The 7536-nt window shown below is 44.2% G+C and overlaps 1 protein-coding gene and 1 long non-coding RNA gene across 2 annotated transcripts in view; one reads left to right on the top strand and one right to left on the bottom strand.

The window, feature by feature from the left end:
• LOC107195480 overlaps positions 1–7536 on the bottom strand; it is an 11456-nt gene that overhangs the window by 3222 nt on the left and 698 nt on the right. The gene's annotated exons all lie outside the window — the stretch shown is intronic.
• The window catches only part of NQO2 (N-ribosyldihydronicotinamide:quinone reductase 2), a 24015-nt gene continuing 23756 nt past the window's right edge, over positions 7278–7536 (top strand). Inside the window, exon 1 of the mRNA XM_015587256.2 lies at positions 7278–7372. The gene's annotated coding sequence lies outside the window, so the exon portion shown is untranslated. The remainder of the gene's footprint in view (positions 7373–7536) is intronic.

The following is a 7536-nucleotide window of genomic DNA, read 5'->3' as shown; positions in this document are numbered from 1 at the left end:
TGATGGGAGAATCGGAGTTCACCTGGCGCCAGCAGACCTATTGTCTGTAGGGGAGGACGATTCTTTCAGTGGACTGGGGCGGTGGCTCCCAGAGCACAACGGAACCCAAAGAGGTGCAGCAACCAGCCCAGGAGCACCACCCGACTGAATGGTAAGGACCCAGGTCCCAGGAACAGCCTGTCCACTCTAGGACAGAATGGGAGTCTGATCAACTTCCAAGGTCACCTGAGTACTCTACATTTGTTAAAGGAAACCGTAACCTCTCAGGTACATAGGGCAGAGGGTGGAGTGCATTTGGTGTGTGTTTGCGTGTGCTTGAGACGTGGTCTCACTACGAAGCGCGAGTTGAGCCCCTATCTACAGTTCCATGGCGAACCTCATACGGCTTAGGGTAGTGTCATGGATCTCTCTGATGGGTCTACTCCAGTGATCCGAGTCGGGAGTTTATACTGAGCCACCAATTGCTATGAGGTACCTAAAAGATGCCTGTGAGGGAAGTGGCCAGAGATGGGCGAAGCAAATCTCTGAGTGAGTGTATAACACTGACCACAGGTGGAAGGATGGGTGGACAACAGAGCAAACAGACAGTGTTAGGTTATATGCTTAAGAATTTCAAAAAGGGTTATTCAGGAGATTATGGAGTTAAACTCACCCCACAGAAACTCCTTACCTTTTGTGAGATCAACTGGCCCTCTTTTGGCGTTGGGTGGCCAGCAGAGGGAGCCCTTGATAGGGAAGTCATTGCAAAGGTCTCCCATGTCATTACTGGTCGACCCGGCCACCCAGACCGATTCCCTTATGTCGATTCTTGGGAGGCAATAGTTTGTACTCGACCCCCTTGGTTGAAAGTCTGCCTAGAGGAGAACTGTAGGGTCCTCCTAGCCCGAGCCTTGGCACCCTCCCAAGGTCAGTTAAGAAAAAGAAAAAAAAGCCAGTGTTGCCAGCAGATTCAGAAGTCAGCCAATCTTTACTTTCCAATGCGAAAGGCCTAAAAGCGGAGACAAGGACCAGTTGACATGGGCACAACTGCCTCAGGGGTTCAAAAACTCCCTGACCATCTTTGGGACAGCTCTAGCCTCGGATTTAAAGGCCTTCTTGGCAGATCAATACAGCTGTACGTTATTCTAGTATGTAGATGATCTCCTCTTAAGAGGAAAGACCTATGAGGAATGCATGGAAGGAACACATCTACTCCTCAATCTCCTCAGGAAAGAGGGTTACAAGGTCTCTAAAAGGAAGGCTCAAATCTGCGAAGAAAGAGTCAAATATCTTGACTTCCACCTGCTGCAGGGACAACGCCAACTCGGCCCAGAAAGGAAACAAACCATCTGCTCAATTCCCATCCCTACCACCGGCGACAAGTTTGCAAATTCACCGGAGCAGCTGGCTTCTGCAGAATCTAGATACATAATTTCTCCATTCTGGTCAAACCCCTCTATGAAGCCACAAAGCATGGAGAACAGGAACCCCTGTTCTGGGAATCTACACAACAGAAGGCCTTTGAAGAAATTAAATGGGCACTCACTAACACTCCAGGACTAGGACTCCCAGACTTAACCAAATCCTTCTTTCTGTATGTTCAGGAGTGTACAGGTGTCGCAGTAGGGGTCTTAACCCAACTGCTAGGATCTTGGTACCGTCCAAGATTGAGGAGTAGATGGCTTATCTCTCCAAACAGCTTGACTGTCACCCAAGGCGGGCCACCTTGCTTGCAAGCACCCACAGCCATGGCCTTCCTTGTGTCAGAGGCCGACAAACTGACTCTGGGGCAAAAACTGACAGTTCGAGTACCACATTCAGTAATAACATTACTGGAGTACAAAGGACAATATTGGCTAACCAATGACCAGATGGTCAGATACCAAGAAATGCTCGAAAATTTGCATATCTACCTCTAAGTAATGTGGACCCTGAACCCAGCCACTTCATTGGTTTACGACTAAAAAGGGGAACCTCCTTCCTGGTGGATGGTGGAAGTTCAAGGACAGGCGAATTATAGTCCCTGGACCCTAGCTCCAGCTTCTGTTAAGCAGTTTCACCAAAGGACTCACCTTGGTCGCACTTTCCTAGAAACCACTCTAGGCTGGTACTTCTATGTCCCCTGGCTCTCTAACATCTCCCGAGCGGTATGTGAACGGTGCAGAGTCTGTGCCCACAACAACCCTAGGCAAGAACCATGTGCCCCAACAGGGGTCCAAAGTGTTGGTGGCACCCCCTTTGAGAAACTCAAAGTAGACTTCACTGAAATGTCTCCATCACAAGGCCTCAAGTATCTCTTGGTCTTTGTATGCATCTATTCCAGTTGGGTAGAGAGGCTTACCCCACCTGGACTGAGAAGGCCCGAGAAGTAGCCAGATTGCTCCTTCCAGAAATTGGTCCACGATTTGGCCTACCACTTACCATTGGCTCAGATAACAGACCAGCCTTTGTAGAGGAAATAATGCAGTTAAATTAAGAGAATCTTATTACTATGGTGATTTTTTAATATTCTTGATTTTAAGATTTTAAGAAATAATTAATAATAAATAAAAATAAAATAGCTAAATAATAAATAATAGCTAAAAATAAATATACATAAATAAAATAAATATAATAAAAGAGATAAATATAGTATAAGATTTTAAGATATAGCTAAATGACAAATAAATAACTGATGGGGTGCAGCTGACTCAGGGCAGCCTTACCCTGAGGTCCCAGGTCGTTGCTGAAGGGAACTAGATGAATTTACATGAGAAGCTCAGGGAAACTGCTCCCTCGAATGCCAAGTTAGAGAGACTTAGTATGCTTCACCAGAGCAGTCCTGACCAGGGCCCTGTGACAACGAAGCTCTAAAAACTGAAAAAGCACATGAACAAACAAAAACCGTTGAAAGCAGGGCTCAACAGTTATGAGGCAAATTTCAGCCAGTCTGTGGCTCGTGCCACAGTGTAACAAGCCCCTCCAGACCCTGCTGCCCGGGTACTGGGGGTGCTCTGGGAGACAGGGTCTGACACTTGTACTTGCATTAAAGAGTAGTGACCTCAGAGACTCAGAAGGCTGACTTCTTGGCCAAGTTTAGGACTCTTGAAAGCACACTGGATTTTGCAGAAAGGGCAAGAGATTTAATCTGGAAATGCAGGTTTGGGTATCACAGAATGAAAGCAAAAAGGGACACGAGATATGCATTTTCATTATTCCTGCTTGGGGAAGAGTGGTCAGAATATTTCATTTTCTTAAACCAAAGGCAGCAGTTCTAGTACTTTCTAGATGCCCATCCAACCTGAGGTACTGAACTTCAGTCCCTTACCAGGAAGATAAACTGTTCACTGAGCCCCAAGGACAAAGCAGCAAGGGCTGAGGGAGGTGCTCTATCATTTGGTCACTACTGCTGCCTTCCTGTCCCCAACCCTAAGCCCAACCTGTAACACACATACTTTCTCTCTCTTTCACAAGGCCATCACCATTTTCAAAACCAATGTAAGATCTTCATAAGGGCTGTGGGAATTTCTTATCCCATGAGTTATCTAAGCAATATAATGGGCAAAGTCTTTTAGTTCATTTACAATCTGATTATTGGATAAATTCATGCTTTCTCATCAGCTTTAATAACTTTATTATATGGACTACTTAGCATTCATGAAATAACAGTGACACACGAACTGGTGGTATGATTATTTCATTCATTCACAAACTTTTATTGAGCACCTACTATAAAGGCAGACATTTCACTAAGGTCTGGCGATATGATGATAGAAGACATAGTCCCAAGATGCCAGATAGAAATTGTGAGATAATAGGAAAAAATATATGTTGGTCTCTGTCCCCTGCTCCTGACACAGGGCTCCTGAAACACTTGTAATTTTCTGGGTGATAGCGTTTACTTTTGTTTGAATTAGGTGACTCTGGGTGGGCTCCTAGATGGGTGCTGGTCACCAGACCGACTGAGCCATGATTAGAAACTTGGAATTTTCAGCCTTATCCATCAGGAAAACCTCAGAAAAAACTGAGGTTTTTCCTTAGACAGATATGCACATATAATGTAATGTGTGCTATAATGACACAAAGTATATGGGGCAAGAAAAATAAAAGCAGCAAAAAGAAATTTGGCTGGGGAATCAAGAAAGGTGTCACAGAATCCATAACACGAGCTGAGATCTAAAGAATGAAGATGAGCTAAGCAGGAGACCCAGGAGGAGGGTATTCCAAACTTAGAGACAGGGAAACTTGCAAAAGTATGCATGTTTGAGGAAACAAATAACTTGCTATTTCTATATCATCTGACATGAGGTGGTTTAGCTGGGTGTGAAAGAGAAATTGTTCCATGAGGCAAGTGCTGCCGGACCTGTGAGCTGGACCGGAGCCTGAAGGGAGACTGCTTCCCGCAAACCACCCTTCAAGACTGTCTAATTATAATTATTGTTTGTTCTGACATCAACCATCGCACTTTCCCTGCCCCCCACTGTATACTGGCTCCTGGGACAGGCTGTTATCCTGACCTGGTCAAGCCTGTAAAGTAATTTAATCAGGTGTAGATAGTACCTGTGACTATCTCCCTCCTCCTTTACCCTATATAATTCTTGGGCTCCTGACAAGCAGCAGGGGATCCACTTCATCTTGTAACCACCTAAGATGCACTTCATGTGTAAGTTTCCATCAATAAACTCTATAAATTACCAGACTGGAGTTCTCAATCCTCCTTCTTCTGTCTTTCCTTGCTTTCCACTTATGGAGGTAGATTTTCAATTCTGGAACTTTCATTGGGTCTATTGTATTAACAACTGGACATCTATGAAGGGCCTTATATATGATGCCAATGAACTTTCACTTTAGGCTACAGAGGGTCTCTGAAGAATTCTTAGCTATGTGGGCACATAAACAGAGTTATGTATTGGAAGACTGCTCTGCAGGATTGCAGACAAATGGGATGAGAACAAAACAGAAGTACCAATGCTGTAGTACTTCTAATGAAAGACACCACATGATGAACCAGAGCAGTGGCAGTGCGGCTGGAGGGCATGGAAGGAAGAGTTGCTTAAGAAGAACGCAGGACAGGACCAGAGGATTGTTGGATGGGTAGGTAAGGAAGGAGGAATCTAGCATAACTCTCAGATTACGGACTTGGACCACTGGATGAATGGCTGACACTAAGCAAGACTGGGGAAACAGGAAGGCAAATTTGAATTTGGAGGAAAAAGTGAATTTCATTTTTGATATGGTAAGGGTGCAGTTCCATGGAAGGCTCAGGTCTGGGCACCAATGTTATTGTGGGGGTCATCAGCAAATACATGTAGCTGAAGTCAGGAGTTTGGGAAGTTTGCCAGGGAGAGCATGGGACTCCCAGCAATGCCAATACAATGGGTGAATGGAGAAAAAGACAAAGAGAAGCCAGAAATGCCAGAAAAGAATTAGGAGAGTCATTAATAACAAACAAGAGTTTTAAAGAAGGAGCTGATACAATAGTCAAAACACTATGGTATGGCAAAAAAAAAAAAAATAGACACGCAGACCAATGGAACAAAATTCAGAGTCTGGAAATGTATATGGGCAACTAATTTTAGACAAAGGAGCTAAAAACATACAATGGAGAAAGGAAAGCCTCCGCCATGAATGGTGTTGGGAAAATTGAAAAGCTACACGCAAAAGAATGAAACTAGCTTGATATCTGACACCATGTGTAAAAATTAACTCAAAATGATTTAAAAACTTAAATATTAGACCTGAAACAATAAAATACACACAAGAAAACATAGGTACTAAACTTATGGACCTTGGTCTCAGAAAGGTTTTTGTGAACTTGACCTCAAAAACAAAAGAAGTAAAAGCAAAAATAAATGAATGAGACTACATCAAGCTAAAAAGCTTCTGCACAGAAAAAAAAAAATCAACAAAAGAAAAAGGCAACGAACTGAATGGAGGAAGATATTTGCAAACGATACCTCCAAAATACATAAAGAACTCACACTACAACAAAAAACTAACAGTCCAATTTAAAAATGAGCAGAGGACCTGAACAGACACTTTTCCCAAGAAGACATACAAACAGCCAACAGACATATGAAAAGATAGTCAACTTCACTAGCTATTAGGGAAATGCAAATCAAAACCACAAGGAGTTGCCACCTTACACCTGTTAATGGCTATTATCAATAAGACAGGAAATAACAAGTGTTGCAGAGGACATAGAGAAAAAAGAACCCTTCATAGAGAAAAAAAAAGAACTGCTGGTGGGAATGTAACTGGTACAGTCATTATGAAGGTTCCTCAAAAAATTAAGACTAGAGCTCCCACATGAGCCAGCAAGCCCTCTTCTGGTATTTACCTGAAAATTTTAAAAACATTTATTCATAAAGATATACGTACTCCTATGTTCATTGCAGTATTAATTACAATAGCCAAGACCTGGAAACAACCTAAGTGTCCCTCTGTGGATGATGGGCTAAAGAAGCTGTGGTATATATATACAATGGAATACTACTCAGCCATATAAGAAAGGATGAATTACTGCCATTTACAACAACATGGATAGATTTTGAGAATATCACGCTAAGCAAAATAAGTCATAAGGAAAAGGACAAGAACCATATGATTTTAATCGCATGTGGGAAATAAAACAGAAAGCAACAAACGAACAAACAAAAGAAACAAACAAACTCATAGACAGAGACAACAGTTATGATTACCAGAGGGGGAGGTTGAAGAGGGTCAAGGGGGTCAAATATATACTGATAGGAGACTAGACTTTCGTGGGTGAAAACACAATGCAATATACAGATTACATATTTATAAAATTGTACACTTGAAATGTAAAAATTTATGTAACGTTGTTAACCAATGTCACCCCAACAAATTTAACTTTTTAAAAAAGGAGCTGAGCAGTTGAGCAGTTTGGGGTGATTAGCCCATGTGGGGCAAGAGTGGGTGTCCATGGTTGATGGGCAGTGAGGATCCTTAGAATTAATAAGTGTAGGATATCTGAGGACACTAAAGGCTGCAGAGGTGCTGAGGGATGATAGCCAAGTGATGAATGGGGAAGAATCTAAGTCAGATGCTAAACTCCTGCACACAAGAGCCTACAATTAACCAGGCTGTGGAGAAATAGGGGCGGAAAGGAGGGTAGAGGCTTGTGTTACTGGGTGGCTTCGGAGGGTCCCCACCCCACCCAAGTCTCCCCAGCCAGAGCTGGAGGGATCAGAACATGCGACCTCGGCTGGGAAGGCTGCTGGGAACCGAGGCGGGGGTAAGGCGGAGGGGAGATGGAGCAGCGGTTCCAGAACACCAGATCAAGCGACAGGGGGAGTCAGAGGGCAGCGCACGGGGATGAGTCACGGAGCGCAGGGCATGGGGTTCCCCGAAAGGAGAGGAGACAGACCAGGGCTTGCGTCGGCGATGGGAGGTGAACAGGATTGAAAGATAACGAGGCTCGGAGTCCCTGAAAGCCGGGCCCGGCCACCAACGGGCTAGCCAGTGCGGCGTAGCGGTGGAACCCAAGGCCCACCCAAGCATCGCTCCCGCCTGGGTGCCGGGAGAGGGGCGGGGGGAATGAGGGAAGGTGCGGGA

This window comes from Pteropus alecto, unplaced genomic scaffold (genome assembly GCF_000325575.1).
Source record: "Pteropus alecto unplaced genomic scaffold, ASM32557v1 scaffold121, whole genome shotgun sequence".
NCBI classification, from domain to species: Eukaryota; Metazoa; Chordata; class Mammalia; order Chiroptera; family Pteropodidae; genus Pteropus; species Pteropus alecto.
Note: the sequence above shows the minus strand (reverse complement) of the source record. Positions and strands in the feature narration are given on the sequence as shown.